Here is a 16,497-nt window from a genome sequence, read left to right on the forward strand (position 1 = left end):
CACTTCAAAATACATCATCAATGCTGTGCTATCCCTTCATTTAAATGCAGTATTAGTTGTTAGTTCAATGTACACTTGTTCTGCCTTGTTCTCCTGTAGTAGAGCGTGTTTTGGAGAAGATCGAAAGTCTGCTGCCTCCCAAACATCTATGGAAACCTGCATGTGCTGTTAGCCCTATTGAGAGGAAGGCACAGTGTTGCCCATGTTAGCTTTAACTTAGCTACCTGTTCTAGTAATAGTAATGTTTCCATGTAGGGGTATCTGATTATAAGTATAGAAAGAATATTGACAGAGGTCTTGAAGAGTTTCAGGTAATAAATCAGGTTATAAGTGATGAGTAGAAACAGATTTTTATGCCAAATGTTGAATGGTCCAATTCCTTGGAAATTAAGGATGATAGATTTGAACTTAATGCAGAAAGAAAAAGAAGTGATCATAGTGACAAGAAGCAGCAGCAGAAGAAAAAAAGAAAAGAATTCAGCGGTATCAGTGTGAGTTTCCCATCAATAAATAAATAAGGTGTAAGAACTGCAGAAGAGGCCACTATAACAAGAGAGGGTTGATTTAGCATTGTCAAAGGAAAATAACTGTTAGGAGAAAAGTGACCGCTTGCTTTGAAACCAGTGGGTAGAATAAACTGGATAAAAGGGGGCAAAATATTGACTCAATATAAAAATGAGTTTCCTTACACAGTACTTGCATTGCTATCTCAAGGGCTCAGCAAGAAGGCTCATACAGAGGGCTTTATATCAGTTTTATATGTAAAGCTGCCTGTGTGGCAAAACATGTCATTGTGCAAGGGTGACACAGAGCCCAAGGTCTTCAGCTCCAAAAAGCTCTGTCCTTCTGGCTTTTGCCATTGGGTTAGTGTTGTGACAGCTCACATCTTTCTGCTGGAATAGTCATTTGGAGAGATGTGTGTCTGGCTACTTTGGACATCCTGGAAAGAGCTCTGCATCAGCTGAAGCTCAAAGCTACAGCAGATTCTATTTCAGTTTTCCTGAGCTGCATCCATCTCCTTTGCATGGAGGTGAGTATTTAACTGGAACTCTTCAGGCTTGGCTATGAGAATATTAAGATCTTTTAATTGAAAGTCAGATTGAAAAGTCACAAAAAGTAATCAGAAGGAAAGTCTAGATTTTGAAGAGCCATTGAACTAAATCTGAAACTGACTTAGTCCATCTTAAGCAGTAGTGTCTAAATGCTGAGGAGCATTTTGAGGCTTGCTGGTAGAGATAACTGAATTCCCCTAAGGAGCTGTGGAGGTGTTAAATTTTGCAGTGGAGGGATCGCATACTTGTGAGCGGTGGGTAGGCTGTAAGTGGTAGCACGTGGTAATCAAGTCTTAAAGACTCAGCTGTAGTTAATGGAGGATTTGTTGGTTTGATACATGAGCATGTTAATATTTAGCTGTTGTACATGAAAATGAGCTCCCGAATTGTGGACTAAGTCTGGTGGATTTAGATTCAGGCAGAATGTATGAGAGGTACCCAGTTGTAGACAGAATAATAAAGAAGTGATTTCATTGTAGAAGGAAACTGCGCTGATGTCCAGTTAATTTAATTCCTAGCAAGAAACGATACCACCTTTACAAAATAGCATAATTAATCCATCATTTATTCTCCTTCTGAGATAAAACATTCAGTTAATGTTTTTAAGAGACTAATAATCTCATGAAGAACTATTAAACAAGATGTGTTTACGTTGCCCTGCTATGTATACTTATAGTCACGTTTGATATTTCTTCCTCTTTTCATTACCACAGTATGAAAACAAGCTCACAATTCACAGGCTTCTGCCACTTATTCCTCGCTCCATGTTAATTTTTTTTCCTGATGTGCAAAAGCAGCAGTTTTAGATGCGATGGTGCTAAAGAAGGAGTAAAAGCAGTGCAATTATGCATATATGAGTATATATACTTTGTGTATATATATGTAAATATGTATTTATATTTATGCACAAATCCATTAAGCAATATTTATTAGAGAATTTGTGTGATGATTTTAGCTTGGTATAAATGTACTCAGTGTGAACAAAATGGAAATCATGGTATGTATATGTCAATATAAAATGAAGGAAACAGAATTTTTATACAGAAACAAATCTGAGTGGCATACAGTATGTCTCTACTGTTCACTTCCCCTTTCCTATGTGATCTTTAACCAAGTCTGCAGTGACAGCAGGCCCAAGTAGGCTTCATAACTCCAGCTCAAGGTGTAGACTTGTTTTTTCCCCTTAGGAAAAATCCTTAGGGCTTAAGATACGTAGCAAGTTCTATTACACTTTCTCTGAATAATAGTACTGAAGTTGGTATATTACATTAAATCTGACTTGAGAAAATTGCTTTATTAATAAGGGTTGCACTGTTAGTATTTTCGTCTGGAATTTTGGAAAGAATATTATATGGCAATGCTACCTATGATTCCGATGTCTCCTTGCTAACATTCAGATAGTGAAAATCATCAACATTACAACTATTCTAGTTGGACACGTGGACCAAAGTGGATCTGTTGTATTACTGTCTTTTAAGGAACCTTACTATATGTCTGTTTGGAAGAGCCTATTTTCTGTTGTGACTGGAGCATATGGTGAGTGAGAGCATCTTGTCCATCTGAATGCAGAATGGTGATGTGTTCCAGCTACCTTTATGCTGGATGAAGTGGGACTCTCAAAATATTTTGCTGCCCTGATTTCTCTTGACCTTCTTGATCCCGTCTGTTTGTCTTTCCCTGCTTTTGGAGTCTGTGCCATGGAGAAAAGTTCAGATAAAGCTTTTTCTTCTCCCCTGACATCGTAATAGCATGATGTCACCTGAAGCCGCCTTAGGCCAGGACTGCTGTGATCCTTGCTCTGCCTACACAGTCCCTCTGTGCAGGTGCTGCTGATACTTTGGGTGCGATGAGGTGCTTCCCAAAAGCTTCTGGCCCTGCAGAACACTGTCAGATTGTCTGGCAATGGAGTGTTTATGCCAGCTGTAGCCCCAAAAGTGCCTATGAACGTTCACAGGGGAGAGAGCAGTGCAACAGCGATCCCAAAGTAACGTGCAGTCCTTCAGAACCTCCCCTGTCCCTTCAGCGCCCAGTTGTGGCTTGGCAGCGACATCTGTTTTTGAGACACAAGCCTCTTAATGATGCAAAAAGTATCAAAACGGTTATTTACTATGCGAACCGCTGGGTGAGTTCGTTTGCAGCACGAGAAGGCGAGCAGAGCTGTCTTAGAGCGAGCAGCAGACCGGGCAGGCTGGTATGAGCGGCATCCCCGCTAGGTGGAGGTGCTGGTATAGCGGAGCGGGGCTGTGCTGCTGACCTGCAGCGTGCGCTGCCATACCCGGCTAAATCCTCTGGACCTACAAGTGCTGCGCTGGTGTAAACTCGCACTAAATTAAGTCAGGTTCAGGTATTAGAGCTGTGTCCTCTCCAGCCTTTTTCCTGTCCTCCTCTTTGCCCCTGTTTTGCTGTCGGCCAGGAGGAGGCTGACGAGGAATGTGTATCTCCTGTTTGGAAGTCTCTAACTCTTTAAGGGCTACATGTTACTGCCTTTGATTTATTTTGTTACTTCATTTCTTTTCCTTCCACACGTGCAGATGTTGGCATTGCTAATGGCTCTTGGCTTTCTGTTGTGAATAATCCATACAGACTGCACTGCATGCTAAAGAAATGAGTATCAGGTGGTGCTGAAAAGGTTAACTGTGCAATAGTCGTTGTAGGTATGGAGTATGAAATACTGGCAAAGTCAGTGGACGTAACACAGCACTTAACAGAAAGAGAAAATTAGTTATTCTTATTTGCCTGAGGTAAATGAGAGCCTCTGCAGTGTCTTGATCCTCGTGCAGACCTGGTTGAGAGTAATGTGAACAAAAACCTTACAATAGAACTGGAGCTTTTTGTGACAAGATAATAACGCTGGAAGTGTGAGCTGTCAGCCATTAATTGAAAAGAAGAGATGGAAATCTCTGATTTAGCCTTTTCGAAAAATAAAAATAGTTGTAATGCCAATGATATTTCCCTATAGTTTCTTAGAAGAAAACCACATAAGGAAGCAGAATAGCGTGTGGAAAAAGGAAGACAAAGCTATTAATGGTTGTTAATAATTTGTCAAAATATATTAATGAAGCGTTTTATTTTTAAGCTCATGTGTTTCCTTTCCTGCTCTCAAGTCGTGGGGGCCATTTTTCATGCGGTGTTAGAAAAGGAGTGTTTAGAGAAAGGACTGCACTATTCTTAGCTTCTGAACTACTTGCCAGAATCATTTTTATACCACATCAGCCATTTTATAAAGCGGAGAATACAAAGATATTCATCACGTGGATAATGCACTGTGCCACTGAGATATTTTCTTTTAAATGCTTGAAGTCTGGAGGCGTATGCTCCTTATAATCCTGTATCCATTCCTATATGCATACACTGGTTAGTATGAGCTACTGCTGAGAGCAGACCAGAGTGCAAATGATGTGTGGTCTCACAGGTGACCTCCTTCAGATCTCTCTGTTGGTAGTGGAGGTTTGGCTGATGAGGCAGTCTGCTCTGGTTTGTCTAATGGTTAAATTTTAGGTTTAATTTTTGTAGTGGAGATACAGAGAAATGGAGGTTGGCTCCCAAATGAGAACAAATGGAGTTGGTGAATGTAAATGGTGCACTTTTTTGGTGCATTTGCTAACGTGTTCCTATTTGTACTCCAGGTGTGTGAGAAATGCTGTTGCTCCTTTTTGCTTTAATACAGTGTTTGTGTTTTCAAGATCGATCAACAGCACCATTAGCTTTTGAGCATTAGCTGGATGCAGGCAGTAGGAACTGTACCTGTGAGCTCTGCTGTTTTCTCTGGGTTCTGATGATTCCAGCAGGCTGATGTGGGTTGTTTCAACTGGTAGCCTCCTTCTACTTGGTAAAAAAGGTTTGTGGTTGTCGTTTATTGATACCTCACCTACCAGTGAGGGCTAAAATACAGTTCAGGTACAGAATTTGGTGTGATTGTAACAGAGCCCCATCAAAGCAACTGGGAGATGTGAGGGGTAGGGAAGACTTGGCAATCATGCCTTTTATAGAATAAGGAAAAAATGACGAATGGATAATGTACAGATGAGATACTGGTGACGCTTGTGCTGCTCTGTAAAGTTATAGGGTAGTGATGGTGATCCTGTCACTGGGCATGGGGCTAAAAATGCAGGTGGTGTAATGCCAGTCATGGTACCTTTGGCGAGCTTGTGGTGGTGCTTAGCGTATATTTGGCTATTAGGTCAAACATGGTTCTGATCCGTGTTGGATTTGTTAGAGGAGCATATACAAACAGGGAAATAACTTAGGGAAGTGACATTTGCTAGATTACTTTGAAGTAAGTGTTCAACACACTGCTTTTAAGAGTTTCATCTGTTTTATGGATGTCCTCTTCACTGTGAGAGTGCAGTAGACAGAAGAAACGTTGCCCCACCATCACACTGTTCCAGAAGTTCACTTTGGGAAATTGGATAGATTTACGTGGTTCCAAACTGGCTGGGAAGCATGTTTCCTTTGATTCTGACATAATGTGGAATGAGTTGGTTATCTGCCTCCTTACATAACGTATTTGTTTTTCATTAAACATTCTGATATGGTCTTATTAAAGTACCATGTATTATTTATGGTGTTTCATATGAAGATGAGCTGAAGGGAAAACTCCATCAGCTAAGGGCATTTGCAGAATAACAGGCTTTCTGTGCTGGGAAAAAAAAAAAAGAAAAAAAAAAAAGAATGAAGGAAAGCATGACATACTCCTGTCAGAACAGGAGACTGCTTAAGGCAGAGAGTAGGAATGAAAAAAGGAGAAAGGGCATAGAGAGAGTTCATTTCTCCTTCTTGCTTTGTCTTCCTCTCTGTGGTGTGCTTTCCTTTTTTTTGTGTGTGTGTGTGTGATAAAGTAATTTGTGCTGTTCTATATCAGGGCTGCTCTGGTAGATCAGTCTGTGATAAACTGCCAAGTATGGATGTTTCTTAAGCTAAAACAGTCCCTGTGTTTTAAGTTAGTGTATCTGTTGTTTCAGTATTAATTGCTGAGTTTTAAGTATATTATTTTTGTTGCACTGACTGCTTTTTGAGAAAGAGAATACCTAATTCTGCTGGAAAAGCTTTGGTTTTGCGTGAAGAAGACTGAGTGGATCTAAATCAGTCTCTGAAGCTTGTGTGGGTGCAGGTATGTGTGCACACATGTAAAATGAACAAATCTGTTTTCTTAATGCAGCGCCTGAGTTTCAGTGCAATGTTTTATGTCTGTTTCCAGTTAAGTGGGGGCTTTCACTTGTTTCTATGGGTCGTTTTCAAATCTGAGCCAGCCGCGCTGTGTTTGAGAAAGGCTGCGATGTTATGTGGATTATTTATTGGATGCTGTTAATTTGAAAGTGTTGGTGTAAGATGTGCTTTGTGGGAGTTAGATCTCCTGTAACAGGTAATTTTAAAAGCTTCTGCGGAGCCTTTTTTAGGAAGAACTCCTTCAAAACTTCAGGTTTTTGCTTAGAGGTTTGACCTTTTTTTTTTTTTTTTCCTACAGAATTAATATTTCATTCATTTGTTACAATTCTAATTAAACATAGTTGTATTTTCTGTTTTACTTGACTTGTATCTAGGAGGGAAAAAAAGAGACTTTGTAATGTGGGACTTCAAGGACAAGTTGTAATATAAATTATTTGATTTGCAGGTCACATCCTACTTTATTACATGAAGACTAACTAGATCTACTAATGAATAATTATTACTCCATAAAATAAAGGTGGGGGGGTGAACAGGGGGGTCATCCTGCAAGAGCAGAATATTAATTTGAGGTATTGCTCTCAAAGTAAAAAGTAAACATTAAATTCTGAAAGTTGCAAATGTAATTTTTCCGTGTAGCCTGATAGGGCAGTCCTTTGTAATAGACTGACTGGCTGTCAAATAAATTTGTAATTGTAGATGAGATGGGGTTTAGACCAGTTTTAAGATACAGTCTTTATCCACGCCTGCTGCCCTCCCCTCCCCCTCGGTGAGAGACAGCGTGCCACAGCATTTTGTTCATTCCCAGTGATTCTGCTGCAGTGGTTACACCGATAGTTTGCCTTCTCTGTAACGCTTCCATAGGTTTCTCTAGGAAACGAGGTGGTAAATGACAAGTAGATATAAAATTAATGGATATTTAAAAAGGAGCTCATTTACTGATTGTCCTGTATATTTGCTGGAATCCTCATGACTAGCCAAGGTTCTCTCCCTTTCCCGTTTTGTGCCTCTCACTTCTGTTCTTGGAAGGGGAAAGCCCTTTTTCTGTCAGGTGTGGGTCCTGGGAGAAAAAATGTGTGCGAGTGTGTTTGTGTGCGCGTGGAATCCTAACAGGCGCCTGGTCCCAGCTGGGCAGTGACATTAATTGCCCAGATCTCATGGCTGCCTGCGATGCAGCGTGTTCACTTTCTCTCCTTCTCTATCCTCTCCGGGGATTTTTAAAATGCAGTATTTGAATTTTGGTGAGTGGTAAAGACCCTGCCCTAGGACCCATTTGACAAATGAGAAGCTGTGCAGCATCAGCACCAGCCGACCGAGCCTCCCCGAGTCAATCTCGCTCTCTACTAGTCAGCAGCTACTGTTGTGAGACAAGCTTCAGCTCTCTGTCATTGAGGAAGTTCCATTTGCTCATCAATAGGCTGCAGGCTGTGTCTTCTTTTTTTGCTCTCTGTTAAAAATCCGTAGTTTAAATCTACCAAGTTGCCTTAGCTGACAAATGAATGTAGGGATCTAGCGCTGGGGAAGAGAAAGGCAGTGAAGAAAGACTGTTTCCTTACTTAAATAATCAGAAGGAAAAAAAACTGTAGTGACAAGATAGGGCAAACGTACTTGCATGCAAGCCCCCTCACTTGTTCTACGTAGACTTCAGAGCAACACCATGCAGCATCCCCTTACGGGTGCAACCTGCGTGGCACTGCCGAACGTGGGCATGTGTCCCCAGCTCTCCTGTGCCTTGACTTTTATGTACTTACAGCAGGTAAGTTTGCTCAACTTTCTTTTCCTATAGTGCCTGCTTTGTCAGCATCGTTCGGGGGATTTGTAATCGTGAAGCTATTTTTTGTGTGGATCGACTGTATAAATGTCTCCCACTGTGTGGAGTGAATGTCGTGCTTGCACTTAGGAATGGGGAAAGGGATCAGAAAATGTTTTAATAGAGACTCAAGCCTCTGCATATCTTTATTATTATTTTTTGCAATGTCCTTATTGATGCTGTTTGTAGGCTTTTAACACGGTACTCCGACTGCATTTCTCGTGGATACTGTAGCAGAGTTTCAGCCATAAAGGACTGCTCTTTTTTTTTTCACTTGCAGGCATAAATTATACTTCTAATGTAAATGTGCCCGATGGCAATTTTGTTTAAGCCTTCTTTGAAGCCAGAAATTTTAAGTCTGCGTTGAAACATGCTGCTGATTGAAATCAAGCTGATTTTAGTTATTAAAATAATATACAGAAAGCTGTGTCTGTGCAGAATTAAAATACTTCTGTCACCAAGTGTACCAGAATGGGTTCAGAAACATGTTTTGAAATCAGAAAAAGGATACCGATTTCTTAAAGATTTATAAGATATTTCTTTTTTAAATTCATTTGATATCAAATTTGGTTTTTGGTTTTGTTTTTTTTAAAGTATTCTCACCCCTCCCCCTCCCCCCAATTGCTTACCAGTTGTTAACAGCTCTCTGTTACCACGCTATTTATTTGATGTCATAATACCACATTATTATTTAAACTAGGAGTTTGGGATCCTCATTGTATGCTGCTTCTCCACAACGGCAGTCTCGGTTAAAGGGAGTCATCTGGTAGGTGTGGAGAGTCAGCACAGATATGTTTTCAAGCAAAAATGATGAATCCTGGTTGTTGTTTGTTTGGGGTGGGTTTTTTTTTTCCTGTTACTTTCTGTTGAAACTTGAGGAAAATAAATATATTTCTCACTGCAAGAAATGCCTGTGAGCCCTTCCAACTTCCATTACAGTAGTTTATATGCATGTTGAGTTCTGTGAGGCAGTCTCTAACTTTATTTCTGTATTTACAAATGCTCTGAAGACTTTTTTTGTTTTGTTCTTTACATGATTTCTTTATGGTATGTCTTTCTTTCCTAAGGATTAATTGAAATTGATGTAAAGCTTTTGTTCTTCTGCCATCTGTGCTTTCTGATACTGCTGATAGAACAGAACTCAAATATTTGGGGGTATGAACCCTTTTTTAGCTTTTTTTTTTTTCTTCAGTAGTGCAGTATAAACCATTTCTGACTTGCTCCTTGGTGTGTATAATAAAAGGTTATTGCATATATCCATATATGTGGGAAAGGGGTATGTTCGCAATTAAAATTTACAGGAGATATATAGAATGTAATGTACTGAATACTTGCATTTTTATTTATTTATTTTAAATCGTATGTTCTGTGTTCTGGATACATTTTGGAAATGACATAGATCAGCTTTAATGGTGCAGCGGGACTCGTGCTTACTGGTTGCATACAGAATGGGCTCCTGTATTTTGCTGGGATTGTTCCTCTGAGTTTGCCAAACAGCATTGTGAATGTTGTTGGAATGTTTGATGTGGCTTTTGAAAGGAAAAACGTGAATGAAGGTGAGAGGTCAACATGGCCACACAAGGAGCTGATATGAGATAACCCAACAATGAGGTTGGGTGCTGTAATAATCTTCCTGTGTGAGCTATTGCAGTATCATTATGCAAACATGTCTCTGGTGTGGTACTGCTTTAAGGTTTAAGAAACTGTGCAACCATAATGATTCCTCTAAAATAGTGAATTCAATTCCATCCATTCCATTTGAGAGAAAGATGAGAAGTGATTGCTAATGCACTTTTACAAAGTGCTCTATCTACACGATAATTTTTAACTCTTTAAGTGGATTAACTGCTACGCTGAAAGTAATTTTTTTATTAAAGTACTGGCTTTCTTGTCTGCATAATCCCATTGTCAATTCAGAAACATTCAACCTGGACTAATCACAATTAGACGTTTTAGAAATTCACCTGAACTCCTGCTGATAATTGTGCCAGGATCAAAATGCTGTGCTTGTTGCTCCTTTTGATAGCTGATGGCATTCACTTCTCCTGGGTTCCTAGAAAGTCACATAATTATCATCTTAACTCAGATGTGATTTATTATTTAATGTATTTCATAGTTATTTTATGTATTTGATGTAGTATTTCATCAGAACTAGAGCTTACTTTACCTGAATGTAAGATCTTACATAGATTTCGCTTTAAAGAGGTAAGGATAAAAAGTGTTCCATATTTTTGTAAAAACATGAAAAAACTTTTACCATGACAATCTATTTTTACCCCCTCCTGCTTGAAACAAAAATATCACTATACATTTTATTTGTATAGTGAACGTGTAACTATTTCAGTGAGTGTTTTTTCTCACTGCTGTGAAGTTATCTATTGATCTTAACTCCTGGTACCCTGAAAGCTTGGTACCCTAGCAACTTCATAATCAGTGATTCCCCTCTACCTGTGGGCTCCATCAGCAGTGCTATACAGACCTTCTGTGAAACCCATTCAGTCAAATTTTTTTATTTTTTTTTCTCCCCAAATTACACTTCAGATACATCTGCTCGCTTGCACCTCAGTTAAAATGAAGTCAGGCATCTTTATTTCAGCAGGGCTCCCTGTTGTTAACCTCTAGTGTCTATTTAGAAAACAGGGTTTCTCATAGATTCAGTTTTTGAGTGGATCTGCAAAATTTGTTAGTGTTCTGGTCTATTGAAGTTTTGTAATAGGAGATGTGTCTTTTGTGCAAGACTGAGGTGTTACATCCTTAAATCAAGATGGGCACACCAGTCCTCACTGTACATACGTCTGTTGCCACAAGGATGGCTGTGTTCTGGGGACATGCATTAATCGTTTGAGAGGGGGGAAACAAACAAATGTGTTGGTATCTATTTAATGTTGACCATTATTTATTTGCAGAACTAACACTACTGTGGCAGTCTCTTTAATATAAACAAATAAACTCTTCTCCACAGTTTACCCACAGAAGTGCTTTATTACTTTGTCTGGTGTTAAAAACTGTGTTTGCCCTGATATCTTCCAGATTACATCTCTGCATAATGTTTTAAGAGATGTCTGAATTGATATTTATTTTTAAGAGCGGTTTGTGCAGTTCACTCAAGACATTCAAAGCTTAACTGTTGATAATGAAGTTGAAAATAAATGAAGTATCGAGGCCTAGTTCACATTCTGAGTTAACTGCCAATAAAATATTCATTTGAAAAAGCCAATAAAACCTGAAGGATGTTTCCGACTTGGTTAAGCTACTTAAAATTGTCTGAAATAACTAAGAAGCATCTTAAAGTCCCAACTTCAGAAACCTTAAGTGTTTCAGTTATTTCAGACTCAAATGACTGTGTCAGTGGCAGCAGTGAACAGGAGGAGAATAGAATTTAGTTGTTTTTCTTGTCATTTTAAAGGCAGGGATGACTGGGGAAAGTATAGGTGCATTTGGCTTAGCATTTTACCCAATGCCAATATTTAAAGGCGCAGTGAAAAGGAGCTCAGATTTGTGGTGTACCCTATAATTTTATAATATTGTACAGCATTAGAAGATGCTAAATTGATCCATTTTATCATCTCCTCCTTAATGAGACACACCAGCGAAAGGAATTCTTGCGCTGATCTCAAGCTTATATCAAATGCCAGCGCAAAGGAATTTTTGCAGCAAAACTTTGCCTGTAAATTGAGATTTAGGGTATATTAATGGAGGTGTAGTTGAGTTAACTTATATTTCTCCATGGCATATGTTTACCAGGGAATAGGATTATTCAGCTGGTAGTTTCAGGATAAAGTACCAATAACGTGTGTTTTTAGAAACATCACATAGTGTTCCATATCAGTGTGCGGTGTGGCTGTCATTATTTTAAAAATGGTAATTTTTTTTTCTGCTTAATGATGATACATGTGGTTTATTTTAAATAGTGAAGCGGTTTGTACAAAGGGTAATTCCTTTTAAATGGAGCAATTGCTCATAGTGGACGTTCATAGATCGAAAACAATTGAACTGAAACTTCAATATCAACCTTTTCTGTCTTTAACAAGAAAGTGGTTCACGGTACAGCTCTCATATCAATGATATAAAAAATCCACCATGAAAACAAAACTAAGCCCAACAAAGTCTCCATCTCTACCCCAGTTATTCCATTAGTGCTTACATGGTAAATTAGTGTAATTTTATTTGGGCCTTAAGCATTACGACTACAGAGAAAAGCTGAATTCCCCACTCAGTTACTCATGTCATGCTTCTGGATCTGATGATTTATAGGAATCTGAAGGACTTCTTATCACATTCTTTCTTCATGGCTTAATTCAATGTTGATTTATTTGATAGCATTTTTCAATTGATGTAGTCAATAGTGTCAATAATGGAAAAAGGATTAGAACAGATTATCTTTGTGCTAAAATTGCAGCAAGAATTAAAATGGATGAACAATCTCTGGATACAGTTTGCCATTTTTACAGACGGGCACATCAGCTGCTGAATGCCACCATTGCAGTTACAGTTCTGTGCGTGCATCTTTGGTGTGCTGTACTTTAGTGAGCCTTTAAAGGACCAGCTACATTCGTTGCATGCAGCAGCGGATGGTTCCTGATGTCACTGTTCGAACGTATAGTGCATATGCTGCTTTTTTTCACCTAGTTCACTTAATATTATTTGCTTACTGGATCTCTCCTGTAAATTCTGTTAATCTGTCTTAAGTATGTGAAAAATTTAAGGCATCTGTTTGCTTCCAAATTGGAGCCATTGCAAGTTTTTTTTTTTTCCTTTCATGTGAGAACATACAACCTCTGCTTATGACTGCATGAGTGAAAAGACGTCCACATTACTAATGCTCACTCACCATCTGTTTTTCCTTACAGCTGGGCCTTGAATAATTGTCCAGTAGCTGATGGGCTGGGGGTAGGCAATCTTTTCAGGGCTTTCTGATTCATTTAACCAGTGTGCTGCCCCAAGAGGAACGTCGTGCTTATTTATTCATATGTATAGGGTAAAAATCTGTACTTTGTCAGATAAATGATTGTCTGTTAAAACAACAGCAACGAAAGGTATTACTGTGCTAGGAACAACCTCACGTGGATGTGTCTGCACCTAAGGGGGCACTGTGGCATTCTTTGGGAATGCCAGCGTTTGAATGAAACAGGCTTCGAAAGGTGGGAGAGGAACAGTGGCATCTCTAAGCACTGTTAATGCAGGAGTCAGATTGTCTTGATGTGCTGTTTGTCTTAATTAGATTAAATAAGATCATTTGGGTTTTACCGGCCAACTTGTAAGCTGGCATGTGTGTGGGGAGGCTCCTCTGATCCAAGAGATCTCAATGTTTTCAGATCTTCAGTCTCACAAGAGCCGTTCCCTTGTTTCACAGAGGCTAATGAGAAGTGTCTGAGAGCAAGTGCTGTGTTCTCATTCTGAACAAAAGCTAGTTTGGGTATTGTCACACAAGGTCACTCTCCTCACTACAGCCAGAGGAAGTGCTTTAGTTAAGTACCCACCTCTTTAAAAACTAGAGGACAAAAGACACCGGCTGAGGAGGTTGCTTGCTGCTTTTGAATACAACTGTAAGAGCAGTTGGGAAGGAGCTCCAACGTGGCAGAGGCAGGTGAATAGTTCTGGTTGTCATCCCTGCTGTGTAGCGGGGCTCCTTGGATCGGGCTGCGGAGCGGTGACTGGGCTGTGTGTTCTGTCAGCTGCTCGTAAGTGGTCTTGTTTGTTGCTATCAGCTGAATGTGTGTCTCGTGATTATTTTCCAAGGTGGGGAAAGAAAGTGCGGCGGTGTTTCATTTTGGGCAAGTGTTGTTGTATTAGTTTTCTAAATGGGGCTTGTCTCATAACAACTGGTAAATGCATAGCTATGCAATACTATGAAGCTTTTTGGTTTCCTTTTCCTATGTTTAAATTTCTGGATCCGGTAAATGAATGCTGCCATCGTGTTAATATTAATTCTGTTCAAAATAGTTTTGATGTCTTCAGTAGGTGGTATAAATGACAGGAAGTGGTAACTTGTGGCACTGGAATTGATGGCCTTGCTTTATAGGGTTACAATAATGCTAGTGGAAAGAAGTCAACACCCTCCAGGAATCCTTCAAGCTTTTCTGCCTTTTAAAAGTGTATGTGTGATTGATTTATCAGTTCTAAAGTGTGATGTGTGGTACAGGGGCTCTCCAGAGGAACTCCTGTCATTCTGCTGGCGTTGCTCCTTTCCCCCTGAGTTGCCCGGTGCAGCACCATTGGCTCATGTTATGTCTTGCCTCCCTTCCTGCTCCATCAGTGCTGCAACCCAGTGAATTTAATTAGAGAAAATAGCATAGCTAATGTCTATAGTGCCCTGCCTAGTTGTAGCTGGGCCTTTGGTCTTTTGCACTATAGCAGGCTCCAGCTGTGGAGAGATCTCGCTGTGTTTTGATCCTGCTCTTTCTTGTTGTGTTGAACACACTCAGAATCAAAATTAGACACTGTAGTAAGAACTAAAGCGTTCAGTGAATTATTTTTTGTTCACTGATTCTCCCTCTGCCTCTTCCCGATATGGAAGGAGACTGTGCTGCTTCACAACAGCATCTGAACATGATAACTGTTTCTCATGAATAAGAATGCAAGCACTTCCATCTTAGGCCATTATTAAATTTAACTTTTGACCTTTTGTATCTAAATATTCTAAAAATTGTTGGTCTTCCCATCTTGTAATGTCCTGAATATTTTTTGCTTTATAATTACATGAATTTAACAGTATCTCATGTGTTTGTATGAGGTGTGTTTATGCTTATAGTTACAATATGCATTTCCTCAACCTGCTTATTGAATTACAGTAACATTTATTACTGCTATGTAGTGTGGAAGGCTGCTGCCTTGGTTTTGCTTCTGATCACCTGTTCTTTTTTCAGTTTTCTCTACAGTGGCAAGTAAGAGTTCTTTAAATTATGTAGTTATAGGAATTAACAATGGGCATGGAAGTTTCTTCCCTTTAAAACAGGGAGTGAGATTAAGTCATAAAATGTTCAATTTTCATAACGATGCTGTCTTTCGTAAGACGGTGTGAATTTAAAATACTCATTTGAAATGTTTCAGTAAGAATTATGGAGCAAGATAATGAAAAAACTGTTAAAGTTTACCAGAGATTATGATGTTGTTAAAGCAGAATCTGGGGAAAAAAATGTTGGGGTGAAAAGAAGTCGGTCAGCCCATATATTCTATGGGTGTCCCATTCTTTCTTAAGCTTTTTTCCTTGTCATGTATTAGTCGTCCTCTCTGGGATGTTACGTGGCTGCATAGCTCAATTAATGCTCTATGGCAGGAGGAGGAAAAAAATGTCTCTCTTGTCAGAAGCTAAGTTAATTACTTTCAAAAGCTGACAGAATAGCACTGCAGGGGCTTCATTTATTTCCGTTCAGAATGTCATTATTGTGTAATGCAGGGGGACTTCTGCATGCATTGCAGGCTTACTCTTGTAATCTTTAGTCTGCTGGATAGCAGCAGAAGTGCAAAATGGCATTCTGGAATGTTTCCCTGTTCTGACTTTAGCACATTTGGATTTGCAAAACTGCGTTCCCAGTGTCTTAAATATTGACCATTTAGATGGCAGTAAACTTGTTTCTCTGTGGTGCTAATGCTTGATATATAGGGAATTGTGCTCTGGCCTAGTCACAGGACTGATTGTATCCGCAGTTACCTTTATAATGTGCCCCATGTCTTTCTGATGGGGAGCATGTGCTGTGAGACTTTTTTCAGCATTGCTCTCTTGGCCATTTTTATCATTTTTCTCTTGGATTTTTCTATGAGTGACCCTACAGGGAATATTTCAGTGCAGAGTGTTGTATACAGACAACTTGCTATTTCATTTCCATCAAATAAAGTTAGAGAAAACATTCAACTTTTTTTGTAATCTCATATGTGCTTTGCAGGCAAGATGAGTAACCGCTCCAAATTCAGTCCTGCAATTACAGTTCCAAGAGCTGGTTGCTTTTTGGTGGAGATGGATTTTGATGTTGTTGGGTTTCTTGCTTTTTTATTTCCTCCTTTTGCTGCCATCTCCTCCATCTCCACTCAGAACACCAGGTTTTTCCCCACATGCACTCAATTACCTGTTGCTTCTTGGAAAGGCTTTTGGTACACCCAAAGTACAAGCGCTGATGTGGTTAACTCTAGTTCCCTGTGCATAGACATCACCCTTCTTTCTGGCTGCTCTAGTGTTCTGCTGGAAAATAACTTCCTTTAGGGAGTTCTTGTGGCCTTTTCAGTGCTAGTTGATTTGTTAAAATTATTTTTTTTAAGGTTAACCACATCTTCAGTTGTTTCCTTCTCAGGAAATTAAACATGTGAAACATTCAGATTTTGTTCATTAGCAGTAGATTTTATTTGAACACATCCTATTTTTAAATGGGCTGGCCTGGTTCTTTCTTTCTTCTCTTCCTTTCTTTGCAGACATGAAATTCAATAAATTTCTATTGCAGTTGCTGGGCTTGGGGGAGAAAAGTGAAAGGAAAAGTAGAA

The 16,497-nt window shown here is 39.4% G+C and overlaps 1 protein-coding gene across 22 annotated transcripts in view; it reads left to right on the forward strand.

Moving 5' to 3' along the window:
* LOC146755229 (rho GTPase-activating protein 32-like) overlaps nt 1–16,497 on the forward strand; it is a 338,547-nt gene that overhangs the window by 245,602 nt on the left and 76,448 nt on the right. For 10 of the 22 annotated variants that reach the window (XM_085526222.1, XM_085526230.1, XM_085526231.1 and 7 more), the window contains exon 1: nt 1,470–7,971. The exons of 11 other annotated variants lie outside the window; for them this stretch is intronic. The gene's annotated coding sequence lies outside the window, so the exon portion shown is untranslated. Of the gene's footprint in view, nt 1–1,469; nt 7,972–8,725; nt 8,792–16,497 lie in introns of those variants that run through there. One more of the 22 variants, XM_085526228.1, reaches the window with a different exon arrangement.

Source organism: Coturnix japonica, chromosome 35 (assembly GCF_054131305.1).
Source record: "Coturnix japonica strain WE chromosome 35, WE-NBRP24, whole genome shotgun sequence".
NCBI lineage: Eukaryota > Metazoa > Chordata > Aves > Galliformes > Phasianidae > Coturnix > Coturnix japonica.